At 37.4% G+C, this 17,214-nt stretch overlaps 2 long non-coding RNA genes across 3 annotated transcripts; one reads left to right on the forward strand and one right to left on the reverse strand.

Moving 5' to 3' along the window:
- The first annotated feature begins 1,394 nt into the window (after nucleotides 1-1,394).
- LOC111472828 lies at nucleotides 1,395-12,269 on the forward strand. Its single transcript, XR_002715493.1, has 3 exons — nucleotides 1,395-1,405; nucleotides 4,826-4,827; nucleotides 12,142-12,269. It is a non-coding gene; the product is annotated as an uncharacterized LOC111472828 (long non-coding RNA).
- LOC111472827 lies at nucleotides 11,948-13,362 on the reverse strand. Of its 2 annotated transcripts, XR_002715491.1 has the most exons (4): nucleotides 13,229-13,362; nucleotides 12,892-13,036; nucleotides 12,745-12,816; nucleotides 11,948-12,048 (listed from the first exon to the last, which is right to left on the reverse strand). It is a non-coding gene; the product is annotated as an uncharacterized LOC111472827 (long non-coding RNA). The 2 variants fall into 2 exon arrangements; XR_002715492.1 differs by lacking the exon at nucleotides 12,745-12,816 and having other exon boundaries at nucleotides 13,229-13,353.
- Between the last annotated feature and the right edge of the window lie 3,852 nt (nucleotides 13,363-17,214).

The raw sequence follows: 17,214 nt of genomic DNA on the forward strand, positions 1-17,214 counted from the left end.
TTAAGTACAAATTTTGGGTCGTTACATTGTCCATTGTCATATGCATACCGAACTGTTCCGTTTGCATTTGAACTTGGGTTTGGAGGACATCCTCAATTAAAACAAACCTTAAATCATCAATTACAAGTATTGTGTTTAGATTTGATTTCTAAGTTGCGTAATTGTCACCATTTAATTTCTCAGAAGCGAGTAATTATACTATTGAGCTTGTCAAAATTCTATTAGAGAATTGATTTAATCTTTTTTAATCCAATCAGGTTTAGTAAATATAATAATGTACCCAAAAGTTATTAATTTGCAACAATACTTGAGTGAGTTAGAGTAACTGCTACCGAGGGGAAATGAATCACTCCTTTACTAAACCAAGGCATTATTGACTTAAACACTAATCCTAGAATAACTCTTTATTCCTATATTGTTTTAGTTATTGCCACTTTAGTAAAAAATATACTAATTCTTAGTAATTCTTCGTAAGTGTGACCCGCCATTTTCAGACCTTAGAGATCAGCCCCAACAATGCTATCGAATGAAAAAGCCAAAGTTGGGAATGGACCTAAGAAATCCTATCCAGTTCTAGAGTTTGCATTGTTCCTTCTCCCATGATACGACCCTCCGAATGGGTAATTGCTCTAGGGCAAGATGCAGGTGGAACATGAGAATCTCACAGTGCAACCTAGTGGTGGAGACCATAGGATGTGTTGATATACTTCCTTCCACTTACTATAAATACTTTCTCTATTCACCTTGTTATTGACTCATGCAAATATGTTCTGAATGGAGGTTGCTCCCAGGGCGACACGAGGCCGATCATGAATCTCACGGTGTGAATTTTCCAGAGAGCGTAAAAAAGAAAATGATGTATCTCATATACCTTTTTCCTCCTAAGTATTTTAGACGGTTGGGTATACACATTACTTACTTATTCTGGCTAATTAAATATAACCTAAGTCTAGGTGATTTTTCCAAAAGAAAAAACTTAAATCACTCACGCATGCTCATAAAACTAGCTAACTAAGCTCAAGTAGTGGCCCGATCTCCATGTAGTAGGTGCTTCGTAAACCGTCAACTTAAGTACATCCAACCTTAGCCAAGATCATGCCAGGTGAGCTTTCTTATAACCACAATTTTACAAGATATCGACCAATTTTAACTATTAAAATTGATCGTGCTTGGTTCTTAACCCTAAGTGAGCATGCACTTATCTTTATTATAAATTTTAACGTCTATATCGTTTTATGACGTTGAAAATAACCTATAACATGCTTTATATGACAATTATATCATCATCTATTCCATCCAATAATATAACAATTTATATCTATCACTCATGGAACCTTAAACATGCATACTATACATTATAACACTTATAACATACTTGTAATGCATGAAACATACTTAGCATAGGGTGGAATTTTAAATTTATATGGCATACTTTATGCCATATAAATGTATAGACATTTTCTATTTAATTAAAACATATATTCACAATGCATAATTAATTAAATACACTAAAGTGGACTGGTTTTGGCATTTTAAAGCAAGTAATTAACTAAATTATTACATTAATAATTAAAAATTAACTTGATCCACTCCCTCGAGCCAGCCGCGGGTTGGGAAGCAAAAATTCTTCCTTCTTCTTCTTCGGTTCAGCTTGCCATCATTTCTATTGTCGATCAATTACAACCTTAAATGGACTCTAATGACTCCATAAAAATTACAGACCTTTTTTCACTCATTAAAGCTCATACACATTAGGCTAATTATAATAATTGTATCAAATGGAAGCATAAAAAAATGTCAAAACCATAAATATCCACTTTAGCCGCCACCATTTTTCATTCATGAAATGGTACCCACCATGCTCGAATTAATGTAAATAAAATGCCTAAAACTTGCTCTGATACCAATTGATGGTGTCATTATAACACATAGGAAAAACAATTCGGATCTTAGGCACTCTAAGTACATCAATTATAGTAAATTAGCTAGCATGTTCATAAGCATTAAAACTTAAGGAGTTTGAGTACTAACCTTTTATAGTTCAAATTTCTTTTTCCTCAAGAACCGGTTTCGAACCACCACTAGTGTCTTATCTACTATTCTTCGGCCTTATAACGGGATTGTGAAACCGGTGAGTAGTTAAACTTGGAAAGGATTTAGTATCTGTGAAGAGAGAGTTTGTGAGGGTTTTTCTCAAAGTTTTTCTAAGAAGACTTTCCATGTACCTTGATTACTCTATTTAAAGAGTCATATTTGCATGTTCATCCAATTTTGAGATTACCAAATTTTGACACTCAAAATTTCACTAACTCAAACATGTATTTTTCCATGAGGTGAAATCAACATTTTGACTTTCTCCATTTTAATTCAACAATTAATTTAAATAATTAATTTCAAATTAAAGTAATATTAAATGATTAATTAAACCATTTAATTAATATTTAACATTAATTCAAATGTCAATCCCATCCGACGTATTATTAAAATATCTATATCTTATTTAAATATATCTAATTCTCTCTTTTTGTTTAATTCCTAAATAAAACAAAAAAGCAATTAAATATATCGTATATATTTAGGGCATGAATCCTAATTTGAATTTGAAACCGCCCTAGAATGCGATCGAAAACGCGCCGGTATCGCAAATTTAGTTCCCAACCACAACATCAAGAAATATTATTTTCGCATACACGTGAAAAATCACAGCTGCCGGGCAGCTGGCATTTTGTTACCACCTAGAACGTGACCGAAAATGTGCCAGTATCACAAATTTCGTTCCCAACAATCGAAATGGGGATAAAACCAAGAAATATTTTTTTCGCATGCTTGCGAAAAATCCAAACTCCTGGGTTGCTGGCAATTCAGAACTATCCCAGAACGCGACTGAAAAACATGTCAGTATCGCAAATTCAATTCCCAACCATCGAATTGGGACATTCCAACACAATGCCAAGAAATATTTTTTTCGCATGAGCGCGAAAAACCTCGGCTCCCAGGGTGCCGACATTTCGGAACCGCCCTAAAACGAGACCGAAAACTTGTCGGTGTCGTAAATTCAGTTCCCAACCATCGGATTGGGGCATACCCCACCACGAAGCAAAGAAATATTTTTTCGCATCCGCGCGAAAAATTCCGGCTCCTTGAGATACGACATTTTGTTACCATCCTAGAACGTGATCGAAAACACGTCGATGCCGCAAATTCAGTTCCCAACCATCGAATTGGGGCATTCCCCCCACAATGCAAAGAAATATTTCTTTTGTATGCGTGCAAAAAATTATGGCTCCTACATAGTCGAAATTTTGTTACTGCCCTAGAACGCAACAGAAAACATGTTGGTGTCGCAAATTTGATACCTAACCATCGAATTGGGGCATTCCACACCACAACGCCAAGAAATATGGTTTTCGCCTGCGCACGAAAAATCCTATCTCCTAGGGAGCTGAAATGTCAGAACCGCCCCAGTACGAGATCGAAAATGCGCGGGTGTCACAAATAAGGCTTCCAACCATCAAATTGGGGCATTCCCCACCACAATGCCAAGAAATATTTTTCTCGCATGACGCAAAAAATACCAGATTCGGGGAGCCAACATTTTGTTACTGCCCCAGAACACGACCGTAAACGCACCAGTGTCGCAAATTCGGTAGCCAAACATCGAATTGGGGCATTCCCCACCACAACACCAAGAAATATTGGTTTCGCATGCGTGCAAAAAATCCCGTCTCCTAGAGAGACGACATTTCGGAACTGCCCCAAAACGCGACAAAAAACGTGCCAGTGTCGCAAAGTCGGTTCCGAACCATCGAAGTGGGGCATTCCCTACCGCAACGCCAAAACATATTGTTTTCGCATGCGCGCGAAAAATCCCAGCTCCTACGGAGCCGAAATTTAAAAACCGCCCCAGAACGTGACCGAAAATGCGTCGGTGTCGCACATAAGGTTCTCAACCCTCTCCACCACAACGCCAAGAAATATTTTTTTTTGCATGAGCGCGAAAAATCCCGGCTTTCGGGGAGCCAACATCTTGTTACTGTTGGGTTTTATGTCCTAAAACTCATAGTTTGTAAACAAAAACATATTCTATTTTCAATAAAGTTATTATTGTTGTTTATTCCGCAAAGATGGTTATTGAATAAAGTGAACTTTACGATCATTAATCTAAATCCAATAAACTAAGAACACTCTGACTATAGTATGATTACTTGAACTATATGTAGAGACATAAGAGTTGATCAAGTTCAAGTATATAGTCAAAATGATCTATAGTATAAGGATAAGGCTGAGTACCTTATTCTGGGGGCACTATGGATGCGACCCACTTTTGTATATGATATAAACAATGTGATCACTAAAATTGTACTCGTGGAGACATGTGAGTGGGGGCGTCCTATGCAATGAGTATTGCATAAGATCGGACCATGAAGAAAATCACTCTCACTTTATAATGTCGTTTACTGTTGAGACTGATTTTCTTTTCATTCAATGACCTAGGTAACTCGATCTTAATCCTGAGCTAACCATGAAGTCTTTTTTATTTGGAATTATCCTTAGATTTGCATGGGTGAGAGTGGCTCAAGTTCGCCGGCTCAATAGGCATCCCATTTCAGGGGTAAGACTGGGTAAATGGCTGGGGACGTGGGGTGTAAGATGGAATTCACTCCTACCCACTTTTAGGGATAGAAGAGAGGTAGTTCCCTTAAGTACTGACTCCAAGTCTTGAACAAGGGGCCCCACCCTCTCATTGGCCTGAGAGGGATCCGGTTTACTGGTTGGACCACAAACCAATTGTTCATTAGAGAATCAGTGAGACATAAGAAACAAGAAGTAACTTCAGGGATAAAACGGTAAATTGACCCAGCTCTAGTTACGAACAACCTGTGAAGGATCGGCTTACTAATCATGGTTATATCAAATGGACAGAAATATATCTATAGTGAGGGGAGTGCAACCACTAAGCTATAGTGGAATGTCCTAATAGTTAACAAATGTTGGTTAACAAGGTTAATGAGTTTAACCAGTTAATCTTGGATCGTTGGAGCCCATGATCTATAGGTTCATTAGGTCCCTCTGCTAGCTCATAACAGACTAAACCATAGAACAATGTGACGAGTGAGTTCGAAGTGTTCGAATTCAAATTAGGGAGAATGCGCTACATATATACGATATATTTAACACACATTTTTGTTTTATTTACTAATTAAACAAAAAGAGAGAATCTGAGATATTTAAATAAGATTTAAATATCTTAATCAAATATGTCGGAATTAAATTGGGATTGATCCATTGTTTGCCAGTCTTACAAATTTATAGAATTGACAACAAAAATCTAATTAATTGGATACATGAAAAATGAGATTTGATTATACTTGATGGGGTAAAATATTGGATAGAGGAAATAAGATTTGATCCTAAATTAATTTCTTATAATCATAACTATAAATGAGAAGGAAATGGATTTTACCGTAATAAAAGACCAAAATCTCTAAATCTGCCATCATTCAAAGTCATTTTACTTTTTTCTCCAAGACATTTTTCTATTTATTTTTGGACGAACTATGTAATGGGTTGAAGAGAGAGGATGGATTGGGATGAGAGGTTAATGGAGAGATTGGTAAGTTTTATTTTATTATTATTTAGTAATCTTTTTTTAGTTATTTATTTATGAATTATTATTATAACTATTATATTTTTTTTATTTGTTTATATTTTATATATATATATATATATATATATATATATATATTTGGCTATTACGTCATATACCTCTAAAAGAAACTTTGGTCCCCGAAAATGTTTTAATCTTGGAATAACTCGGGTCCTTATTCTAAAAGTTCTTTGTTAAGTCTTCAAGTACCACTGAGTAAAAATTCTTAACAAGTATACCCTAATCCGTATGAGTCATAAACATTTATTTGCATGCATAAAACTTTCCTAAGTCTATCACTTGGTATTCGTAAAATCTTTGATTCCTTATAACGTGTCTTGACAGATAGTTATATATTTTAAATCTTAATTGATACTCCAAAATTTTTATAATTCCCTAAAATCTTTCATACTTAGTCTTCTAGGATCTTGAAAACGTCATAGAATTTTCATAAGGGTCTTTTGGTCATTTACCCCCCAAATCTTGATTTAGTTCTTCAACATATTCCAATGGTTTTATAACTTTGTGTAATCCCTTTGCACCATACAGCATAACATAAGGCTCCTCATCAAATTTCATATCATTTAGAGGTCACTTTGGTCATAAACTACTGGTACATAATTATAGGGGCATTTTAGCCCGTATCATAACCTAATGGTCACAAAATTTCTTACATAACATTGTCATGCCATATTGAGCCTTCTTCTAAAATTTCAAGCTTTATGACTCAACCACTTCATTGAAATAAATGTTCATGTGCATAATAAGGTTGGCAAACTTACTAAATCCGAATAGTTGCTCACTTTTCTTTTTTCGTTCCACTATGATTCCATCTATTGGATCAATTAGTTTGTGCTTTACATGGTTCTCCAAATCAAATTCTCTAAAATTAGCTAAAGGTTCACTAATGGACCTTTTTTGTCCATACATTCTCAAAATCACATTTTAAAAATATGGGATCTCAACTACACAAGAAAATTGTTGATAAAACTCCAAAATGATATTTTCTTTTGATCCATTTTTTTTTTCTCTCTCCTTATCATTAAAGAAAGACAGAAAAATTTCATGATAGAAACATTCTCCACAATTTCTCTTCAGATGAACTCATAGCTGATGATAGAACTAGAATAGATAATATTTTCTGTTTCCTACTCACACGCACTCATATCTTTGCTTCTCGATTAATCTCTAATTCTAATCTTCCTCCCCAATAAGATATTACAGTGCTGGTATAGACCGAAATTTCGTTATAGTCCAATTCTGACTGATCACAATTCTGTACAGTCTATACTATAGAAGTTCCCAGTGAATTCATTAGAGAAATGTTTCCAATTAAAATTGTTAGTTCTCTAAATTTTTAATAATTAAAAAAGAAAAAAATGAATTATTTTCCTTTCCTCATTATTGTTTGTATTTGTATTGTTTTTAAGTGTCCACTTGATTTGGTTCATAGTTAATGTCTCATCTTTGTAGATGAATTCCATATACAAATTTACCTATGTTCCCATACAAAATCAAGAAATTTGTAATACTTTTCTCTTTCGACTACCTACCCCAATTCTAGTACATTTTTGGAGTCAAAATCATGACATGAAACTGGTTAAAAACTCCACCATAACCCAATGCAAATTGAATGCATTAGTAAATCTCATGGATTTACGAACAACTTACCATATTTGATTTGTGGTCAAGCTAGAGTTTGAGAATTTGGTAACTTTCATTGGAAACATTGTCAAATAAGCTTTTCTCTTTGTATACCTTATCTAGTATAGCCCAAAACTAATGTTCTTATAACCATAACTGAAAGGCATCACAACCCTTCAACGCTTTTGTAATATGAATAATGGGCTTAACAAAATTCTCTTCTATTGGTATTATATAAGCATGGTGTATATCTTCAGATGCCATAAAACTTCGGATACTTAAAAGTCAAACTTAAAATGAGAGTCTTGAAACCTTAACTATGGTAATACCTTTTAACCAGGTTGACATTGCTAGGAAAAATTCATCGATAATTGTCTACAACAATTTGTTTATGTTGAGGTTCCTGGAGTGCAATCGTGTACCATAAGGAGGATTACCACAAAACTTTTAGTTGATTTAGAGACAATGTCCCACTGTAATCCTCGTGTATCCCCCACCCAAGTCCATCTTAAATCATGGTTTCTTAAATTTAAGGTATCTTGACAATCTCAAACGATAGTCCCTCTCGATATACCTCTAAAATTTTGACCATAATCGTAATGCCTCATCCAAACTATGGCTCGATACTTTTAAATCACCTCACAACTTCCATAATTGATGTTGTATTATTTATTATTATTTTTTTAATTTTCAACTTGTATTAAGGCAGGAAAGTTTTCTACAATTCAGTACTTCCAAAGTTCAACTTCTATTAAAGGCAGTAAACGCACCAGTGTCGCAAATTCGATTCCCAACCATCGAATTGGAGCATTCCCCACCACAATGCCAAGAAATATTTTTCACATGTGCGTGAAAAATCCTAGCTCCCGAGGAGCCGGCATTTTGGAACCGCCTCACAACGCGAACGAAAATGCATCGGTGTCGCAAATTCGGTTCCCAACCATCGAATTGGGATATTCCCAACCACATTGCCAAGAAATATTTTTTTGCACATGCACGCCAAAACTTTTGGCTCCTAGGGAGCCAACATTTCAGAACCACCCAAGAACGGGATCTAGAATGCGTCGGGGTTGCAAATTTGGTTCCCAACCATCAAATTGGGGCATTCCCTACGACAACTCCAAGAAATATTTTTTTCACTTGCGCACGAGAAATCCCGTCTTCCGGGCAGCCGACAGTTTGGAACCCCCCAAAACGCTTTCGCAAATGCGCCGATGTCGCAAATTCGATTTCGAACCATAAAATTTGGGCATTCCCCACCACAACGCCGAGAAATATTTTTCACATGCTCGAGAAAAATTTCAAATCCCAAGGAGACGACATTTTAGAACTGCCCCAAAACGCGTCCGAAAAAGCGTCGGTGTAGCAAATTCGGTTCCCAACCACAGCGCCAAGAAATTTTTTTTTATGCGCACAAAAATTCTCGGCTCCCGAGCAGCCAGCATTTCGGAACCGCCCTAGAACGCGACCGAAAATGCGCCGGTGTCGCAAATTCGGTTCCCAACCATTGAATTGGGGCATTAACCACCAAAATGCCAAGAAATAGTTTTTTTCACATGCGCGCGAAAAATCCCGGCTTTCAGGGAGCCGACATTTTGTTACCACCCCAGAACCCGACCGAAAATGCACCGGTGTCTCAAATTCGGTTCCCAACCATCAAATTGTGGCATTCCCTACCATAACGCCAACCAATATTTCTTTTGCATGAGCGTGAAAAATTCCAGCTCTCGGAGAGCCGGCATTTCGGAACCACCCAAAACGCAACTGAAACGCACCGTCTCGCAAATTCAGTTCCAAACCATAGAATTTGGGTGTTCCCAACCATAGTGCCTAGAAATATTCTTTTCACATCCAAGCAAAAAATCTCGGTTCCCAGGTAGCCGACATTTTGGAGCTGCCCCAGAACACGATCGAAAATGCGTCAATGTCGCAAATTCAGATCCCAAGCATCGAATTCAGGTATTCCCCACAACAACACCAAGCAATCTTTTTTTCGCATGCGCACGATAAATTCCAGCTCCCCGACGGCCAACATTTTGGAACCTCCCTTGAACGTGACCGAAAACGCGCCAGTGTTGCAAATTCAGTTACCCAGAATCGAATTTTGGCATTCCCCACCAAAACGCTAAGCAATATTTTTTTTGCATACGCACGAAAAATCCAGGCTCTTGGGAAGTCGGCATTTCTGAATCACCCCAGAACAAGACCGAAAATGTGCTAGGTCGCAAATTAAATTTTCAACCATCGAATTGGGGCGTTCCCCACAACAATGCCAAGAAATATTTTTTTCACATGCGCGCGAAAAATCCTGACTCTCGGGAAGCCATCATTTCGTTACCACCCTAGAATGCGACCGAAAATGCGCCGGTATCAAAAATTCGGTTCCCAACCATCGAATTGGAGCATTCCCCATCACAACGCCAAGAAATATTTTTTTCGCATGCGCACGAAAAATCCTAGCCCCTGGGTAACCAACATTTCAGAACTGCCCCATTACGCGACCAAAAATGCATCGGTGTTGCTAATTCAGTTTCTAACCATCGAAATGGGGTATTCCCAACCCCAACACAAAGAATAATTTTTTTCACATGCGTGCGAAAAATCCCAACTCTCGGAAGCCATCATTTTGTTACCGCCCCAAAATGCAACCGAAAACGGCCGTTGTTGAAAATTCGATTCCCAACCATCGAATTGGGGCATTCCCCGTCACAACACCAAGAAATACTTTTTTCGCATGTGCGCAAAAAATCCTAGCATCCGGGAAGCCGGCATTTCGGAACTGTCCTAGAACGCGACCGAAAACGCACTAGTGTTGCTAATCGAATTGGGACATTCCCCACCCCAACGCCAAGAATAACTTTTCTCACATGTGCGAGAATATTTCCAGCTCCAAGGAAGACGACATTTCGGAACCGCCCAAAACGCGACAAAAAATGCGCCGGTGTCGCAAATTTGGTTCCCAACCATCGAATTGGGACATTCCTCACCACAATGCCAACAAATTTTTTCGCATGCACGCAAAAAATCCTGGCTCCCAAGTAGCCGGTATTTCGAAACCGCACCAGAATGCAATTGGAAATGCCTCGGTGTCGCAAATTCGGTTTCTAACCATCGAATTGGGGCATTCCCCACCACAACGTCAAGAAATATTGTTTTTGCATGCTTGCGAAAAATCTCAGCTCACGAGCTAATCGACATTTCGAAACTGCCCTCGAACGCGACCAAAAACGCGCCGGTGTCACAAATTCGGTTCCCTACCATCAAATTGGGGCATTCCCACCATAACGGCAAGCAATATTTTTTTCGCATGTGTGTGAAAAATCTCGGCTCCCGAGGAGTCAGCATTTCGGAACCGCCCTAGAACGCGACAAAAAACGTGCCAATTTTTGTCACAAATTCGGTTCCCAACCATCGAATTGGGGCATTCCCCACTAGAAGGCCAAGAAATATTTTTTTCGCATGCGCGTGAAAAATCCCAGCTCCCGAGTAGCTGGAATTTTAGAACCCTCCCAGTACCCAACCGATTACGCATCGGTGTCGCAAATTCGCTTTTCAACCATCGAATTGGGGCATTCTCCACCACTATGCTAAGAAATATTTTTTCGCATGCGCAAGAAAAATCCCAGCTCCCGAGGAGCAGACATCTTGTTATCACCCAACAACTCGACCGAAAATGCTCCTGTGTCACAAATTCCGTTTTCAACCATCAAATTGGGGCATTTCCCACCACGATGCCAAGAGATATTGTTTTCACATGCACGCGAAAAATCTCGACTCCTGCAAAGCCGACATTTCGAAACTACTGAAGAACGCGACTGAAAAACGCGTCGTTGTCGCAAATTCGGTTCCCAACTATCGAATTGGGGCATTTCCCACCACAACGCCAAAAAATATTTTCACGTGAACATTGTGATGGTGTTAATATAACATATGCGTAAGTAATTTGGATCTTAGGCACTCTTAGAACATCAATTATACTAAATTAACTAGCATGTTCACAAGTATTAAAATTCAAGGAGTTTGAGTACTAACCTTTTGTAATTCAAATTTCTTTTTCCTCACGAACCGGTTTCGAACCACCACTAGTGTCTTCTCTACTATTCTCCGGCCTTAGAAGGGGATTGTGGAATCCGATGAGTGACTAAACTTGGAAGGGATTCAGTATATATGAAGAGAGAGTGTGTGAGGTTTTTTCTCAACATTTTTCCAAGGAAGAAGTTACATGTACTTTGATCACTCTATTTATAGTCATATTTGCATGTTCATGAAAATTTGAGATCACCCAATTTCGACACTCAAAATTCCACTTAAATGTGTGGGATTATGTGGCAAGCATGGAAGTTTGAGTTAAACAAATTTTGACACTCAAAATTCCACTAACTCAAACATGGATTTTTCCATTAAGTGAAGTCAACATTTTGACTTTCTCCATTTTAATTCAACAATTAATTTGAATAATTAATTTCAAGTTAGAGTAATATTATGTAACACCCGCTCATTGTCAATGCGATTCATAGGAGCTACCACTAACATCGATAATAACTCTGACAACCAATCATAAATTTCAAAATATTTCCAAAACATCTAGTAAAAACATTTAAAACCAGTACTATTTAAAACTTAAAACGATCAAAGCAAAACGATCAAAGCAAATTCTTGACAGCGAAAGCATAAGTACACAAAACAGACACAGACATGGATTCCCTGAAGTCTCTAGCCCATTGGTCTCGTCCTTGGTTGGCCTGCATCAACTAAATCTGGAAAGAAAAGTTTAAAATAATTTGATGAGTAATTAAATTACCAGTGAGTAGCCAACTTATTTTTCATGAGTTCATAACTAATCTTTCTAGGTGTTTTTAAGTTTTATTTATCATTGACTCCTAGTTTCTCTAACTAGGGTCATCTGTTCATTAATGAGGTATCTCAGCTACCTCCAGCTTAGGTTACTGACTCTCTCTCGATATGCTTATCTTGAATTTTCAGACTCGTATGTAATTCTTGCTCTCTCGGTCAAATACGGCCCGTCTACTAATTGCTCTAACGGCCTGTAAATCTCATATACCAATGGTTAGGAGTACTCATTCTCTCTGACTGAGCACACAACGCGTTGGTTAAGAACTCCACGGGAATTAGTAGACTACAATACTCATATAAATAAGTCATGACTCAACAATCTATAAGCATATCTTAGAGTCATAACTTTTCCATTAACATGCTTAGCATACTCACATCTGATACATGCTTTCATACGTTTATAATGTTCGACTCATAGTAACATTTTAGCAATCATTTATTACATACTTACATCACAGGCAAGCAGTCACGATATACATTTAGACAATCAATATCATCACAACACGTATTAACATACTAAGCTCTTAATTAGGTAAACAACATACTCACATGTTGTAAAATAAGTTAAGAACTAGTTCAAAGATCGATATGCTACTTACCTGGTTTCGAACTCCTTTTCCCTTGGACGTACGTTTAATAGGGTATTTCAACACAATTCCTTCAAATTAGACCTATATGTCACAATTTTTAAGATAAGTATAGACCAATCTTGATAGGAAAAGTCAAAAGGAGTTGAAGGGACAAACCAGAAGCCGAAATGAGGTCTTACGCGCCCTCACATTATCGGTGTGTTTGTCCCACGCGCCAGGAGAACTCCGAGTCCACGCCCAGTCGCGGCTCCTCACACACCTTGCGTGTAGTGCACGCGCTCCTTCTTCTTCCTTGCGTTTTCTGCAATTTTCCCAACTTTTCTATTAATGCCGATTATGTCCCAAAGCCATATTCTACCTCTACCGCCCGTATTTCCACTACAACGTTATAGATCTCCTTATTATGGTTCTAACAAGCCCTATTTCATAACTTATTACACAGTATAGACCAAGATATCAGAATTTAAATGTTCGGTGTTATGGGTTTTCTTACCTTCGAATAAACACCTAATATGGCTTATCTCTTGAGCTTCCAACGCTGATAGTTTCCACAAGCGTTCCTCTAATCTCAAGCTTCCGCCCCGACAAGGAAATCATCAAACCATGAGTATTTCCGAAAGATTCACCAATTTTAACTCTCCTCCCGTGTTTCCCAATTTTTATTTCTTTTCTATTATTCATTTTTAATCACACACCACAACTCTCTAATTTTCCACCACTACAACAATCTCTACCACCCTTCAGCATCCCACGCACCTCCATCTTCCTCTCTTTTCCCCCTTTAATCCACCCGTCCCTTCCTCCTTTCTCCATGGCATGCCTTTCTTTCTTTTTTTTTTTTTTTTTTTTTTTTTTTGACTAATTCATTTATTTACTTATTTCATAATAATAATATTATTATTATTAATTTAACACAAAACATACCTACCTAAACACATATTATTTTATTTTTGGTTCATTACATATTAAATGATTAATTAAACTATTTAATTGATATTTAACATTAATTTAAATGTCAATCCCAATTAATTTCGACACATATTGATTAAAATATTTAAATCTTATTTAAATATCTCAGATTCTCTCTTTTTGTTTAATTCGTAAATAAAACAAAAATGCGGTTAAATATATCGTATATATTTAGCGCATATTCCCTAATTTGAATTCGAACACTTCGAACTCANTCGTCACACTGTTCTATAGTTTAGTTCGATATGAGCTAGCAGGGGGATCTAATAGACCTATAGATCATGGGCTCCAATGATTTGAGATTAACCGGCTAAACTCATTAACCTTGTTAACCAACATTCGTTAACTACTAGGACACTCCACTATAGCTTAGTAGTTGCACTCCCCGCACTATAAATATATTTCTGTCCATTTGATATAACCATGATTAGTAAGTCGATCATTCACAGGTTGTTCGTAACTAAAGTTGGGTTAATTTACCGTTTTACCCTTGAAGTTACTTTTTTATTCATTATGTCCCACTGATCCTCTAATGAACAATTAGTTTGTGGTCCAACCAGTAAACCGAATCCCGCTCAGGCCAATGAGAGGGTGGGGCCCCTTGTTCAAGACTGGCCTGAGAGGGTGGGTCCCTTGTTCAAGACCTTGAGTCAGTACTTAAGGGAACTACCTCTCTTCTATCCCTAAAAGTGGGTAGGTGTGAATTCTTCTTGCATTACATGTACCTAGCCATTCACTCAGTCTTACCCCTAAAATGGGAGGCTGATTGAGTCGGCGAGCTCGAGCCACTCTCACCTATGCAAATCTAAGGATAATTCCAAATAAACAGGAGTTCATGATTAGCTTAGGATTAAGATCGAGTTACCTAGGTCATCGAATGAAAAAAAAAATCAGTCTCAACAGTAAACGACATTATAAAGTGAGAGTGATTTTTTTCATGGTCTGATCTTATGCAATACTCATTCCATAGGACACCCCCACTCACATGTCTCCACATATATAATTTAGTGATCACATTGTTTATATCATATACAAAAGTGGGCCGCATCCATAGTGTCCCCAAGATAAGGTACTCAGCTTTATCCCTGTACTATAGATCATTTTGACTATATACTTGAACTTGATCGACTCTTATGTCTCTACATATAGTTCAAGTAATCATACTATAGTCAGAGTGTTCTTAGTTTATTGGATTTAGATTAATAATCGTAAAATTTACTTTATTCAATAACATTCTTTACTGAATAAACATCCCTAATAACTTTATTGAAAATAGAATATGTTCTTGTTTACAAACTATGAGATTTAGGACATAAAACCCAACAGGCGTTATCTCGTAAAATTCACTATCTTTGGTGGGGACAACATGGTGTGTGCTAGCCTACTCTCAACATCCATGGGAGGTTAGCTGGCCAACCCTACCATCTAGTCACCCATTGTTGTGCAGTGTACCCCATGCACTTGCCAGCTGCTAAGACTGCCCGCACAATTCTATGTCCCCTCTCAAGACGGATACGATGTGCAGGTTAACTCAATTGAGCTATCAATCACACAACCTTAACCGGCCTAGGCCTGGCTCCACAGTATTGGTTCCAAAGTGGAACGGAAAGTAGAAGCTCTGTTGACACAGTACCAATTGTTAATCTTTCTACTCTTTGACCTTGGTAGCTTACTTTGCTTACGTAGTGAATGACTAATGACCTGAATTAAGGCAAGACCTCATAAAATTATGAAGCGAGAACGTGGTGACTTCTAGTCTGCACATCATCCAAGGGTCACCTAATCTTGAGGGATGCGATCACCATGTCCTGGTTAGCTACTAGACTATCAGACATGGTCCCATGCTTCCCTCTCAAGAATAAGTGTACAGCATAGTGACCCTGTTAAGGAGACCACTGGCCATTCCATGAAGTTGAAGCTCACACTACCCATGTTGGCCTGTGCCTAGTTCGTTACCGGAGTGGAAAGGGTAGTGAAGGGTCTGAAGAGGCAGTCACACTACTATCAGACTTAAGAACTACCTTGGTCAACATTGGTTGTCGTGGGGGCCTACTAGGGTATAAGGGCTTCTAGGTGGTTTAAATCTTATCTCTCATTTTTAAAACGCCCAGGGTTAGCTCCTCGAGCCTAATCCAAGTGATAAGGATCACGGTGTTCCAAATGTTCCAACTAGACCTATTACATGATCCAAGGCCAAGAAGATTCCACAAGCATTCATTCTTCATCTACAAAATTGGATAGGCTTGATTCAACCATTATTTCATGTGTTACAAGCTGATTCGATTGAGAAAGGACCATTTAGAGCTTCAGAAGTGAATATTTGCACGGTTGAAGTAGTAGAGGAAGTTGCTATAAATTACATTGATAATTTGTTAGAAAACTTTATTTATTATTTTAATTTCATAATTTCTTGTAGTGAGCAAAAGGGTGGGAAATTACTTGTCGCCATAATCTTTTTTGTGGAGATGGCGGTGGGAGTAAATCATAGACACTAACGTATTTAGTGGGCATTTGAACATTTGGAAGTTTCTTTTGGGGAGAACCTATAAATACCCACAACTTACAAGGTAAAAGACAGATTTTGAGGAATGAAATTTAGCTCTCAACTTTCACTCTTCGAAATTTGAGCATCATATGTTTCATGCAATTCTTGTGATAGATTGCATCTGAGTCATTCAATCAAGCATCATTTTTTCTATATCTCTGTTTCATGCAATTCTTGTGGTAGATTGCATCTGAGTCATTCAATCAAGTCTTGACTAAGTTTGATTGTTCAGTGACTCAATTTAGAACAAGATTTCAAATATTGCTTCTACATCTTTTATCTTAAGAGGTAATCTAATTCTAGCCTATCTTTTGGTTGTAATTTTGTATAAGGAGGTGTTAATTTCTTTTATTCAAGGGTTCTTGTTTCAACCAAAGCTTGGATCATTGGGCGGAGAATTATGGTTATCTTATCAATTTGGTATCATAGCCTCTTGTGACCTAATTCCAGAATTGACTTTATCTTTCATTTATGATATTGTTTATCTCTTCTTCAAATTTGTACATTTATTTTCTTTCTGTCATTTCAACCATTCTTCCACATCTTTTGACTTTGTTTTTTTTTATCATATTTCAATCTCGAAAAAAAAGAAAAAGAGAACTTCTAAGAATTTTGCACTTAAGATAACTTACACTTGAAGATCTAAATCTGCAATTTTATTGACATTTTTATCTTTGTTTGATTGACATTTTTTCTTAAACGATCTAGATCTGGAATCATTGTAAATATAACTCTTTTCTTCGGTGGGACATGGATCTCGATCTGTATATTCATAATTTACACTTGAAGAGAACTTCTGAATTTGCCTACCTTGATCATAATTTAGTCACTTTTCCATATAGTCTACATTTGTGTGTAATAAACACGAGTGTCCTTGAGTGTAAAATCAGTGAGTTGAGTATGTGAGGTCCTAAACATATTTAACTAATGTTTGTACAATCATGAACCTAGGTAGAGGAAATGAA

This window comes from Cucurbita maxima, unplaced genomic scaffold (genome assembly GCF_002738345.1).
Source record: "Cucurbita maxima cultivar Rimu unplaced genomic scaffold, Cmax_1.0 Cma_Scf00089, whole genome shotgun sequence".
Classification (NCBI taxonomy): Eukaryota; Viridiplantae; Streptophyta; class Magnoliopsida; order Cucurbitales; family Cucurbitaceae; genus Cucurbita; species Cucurbita maxima.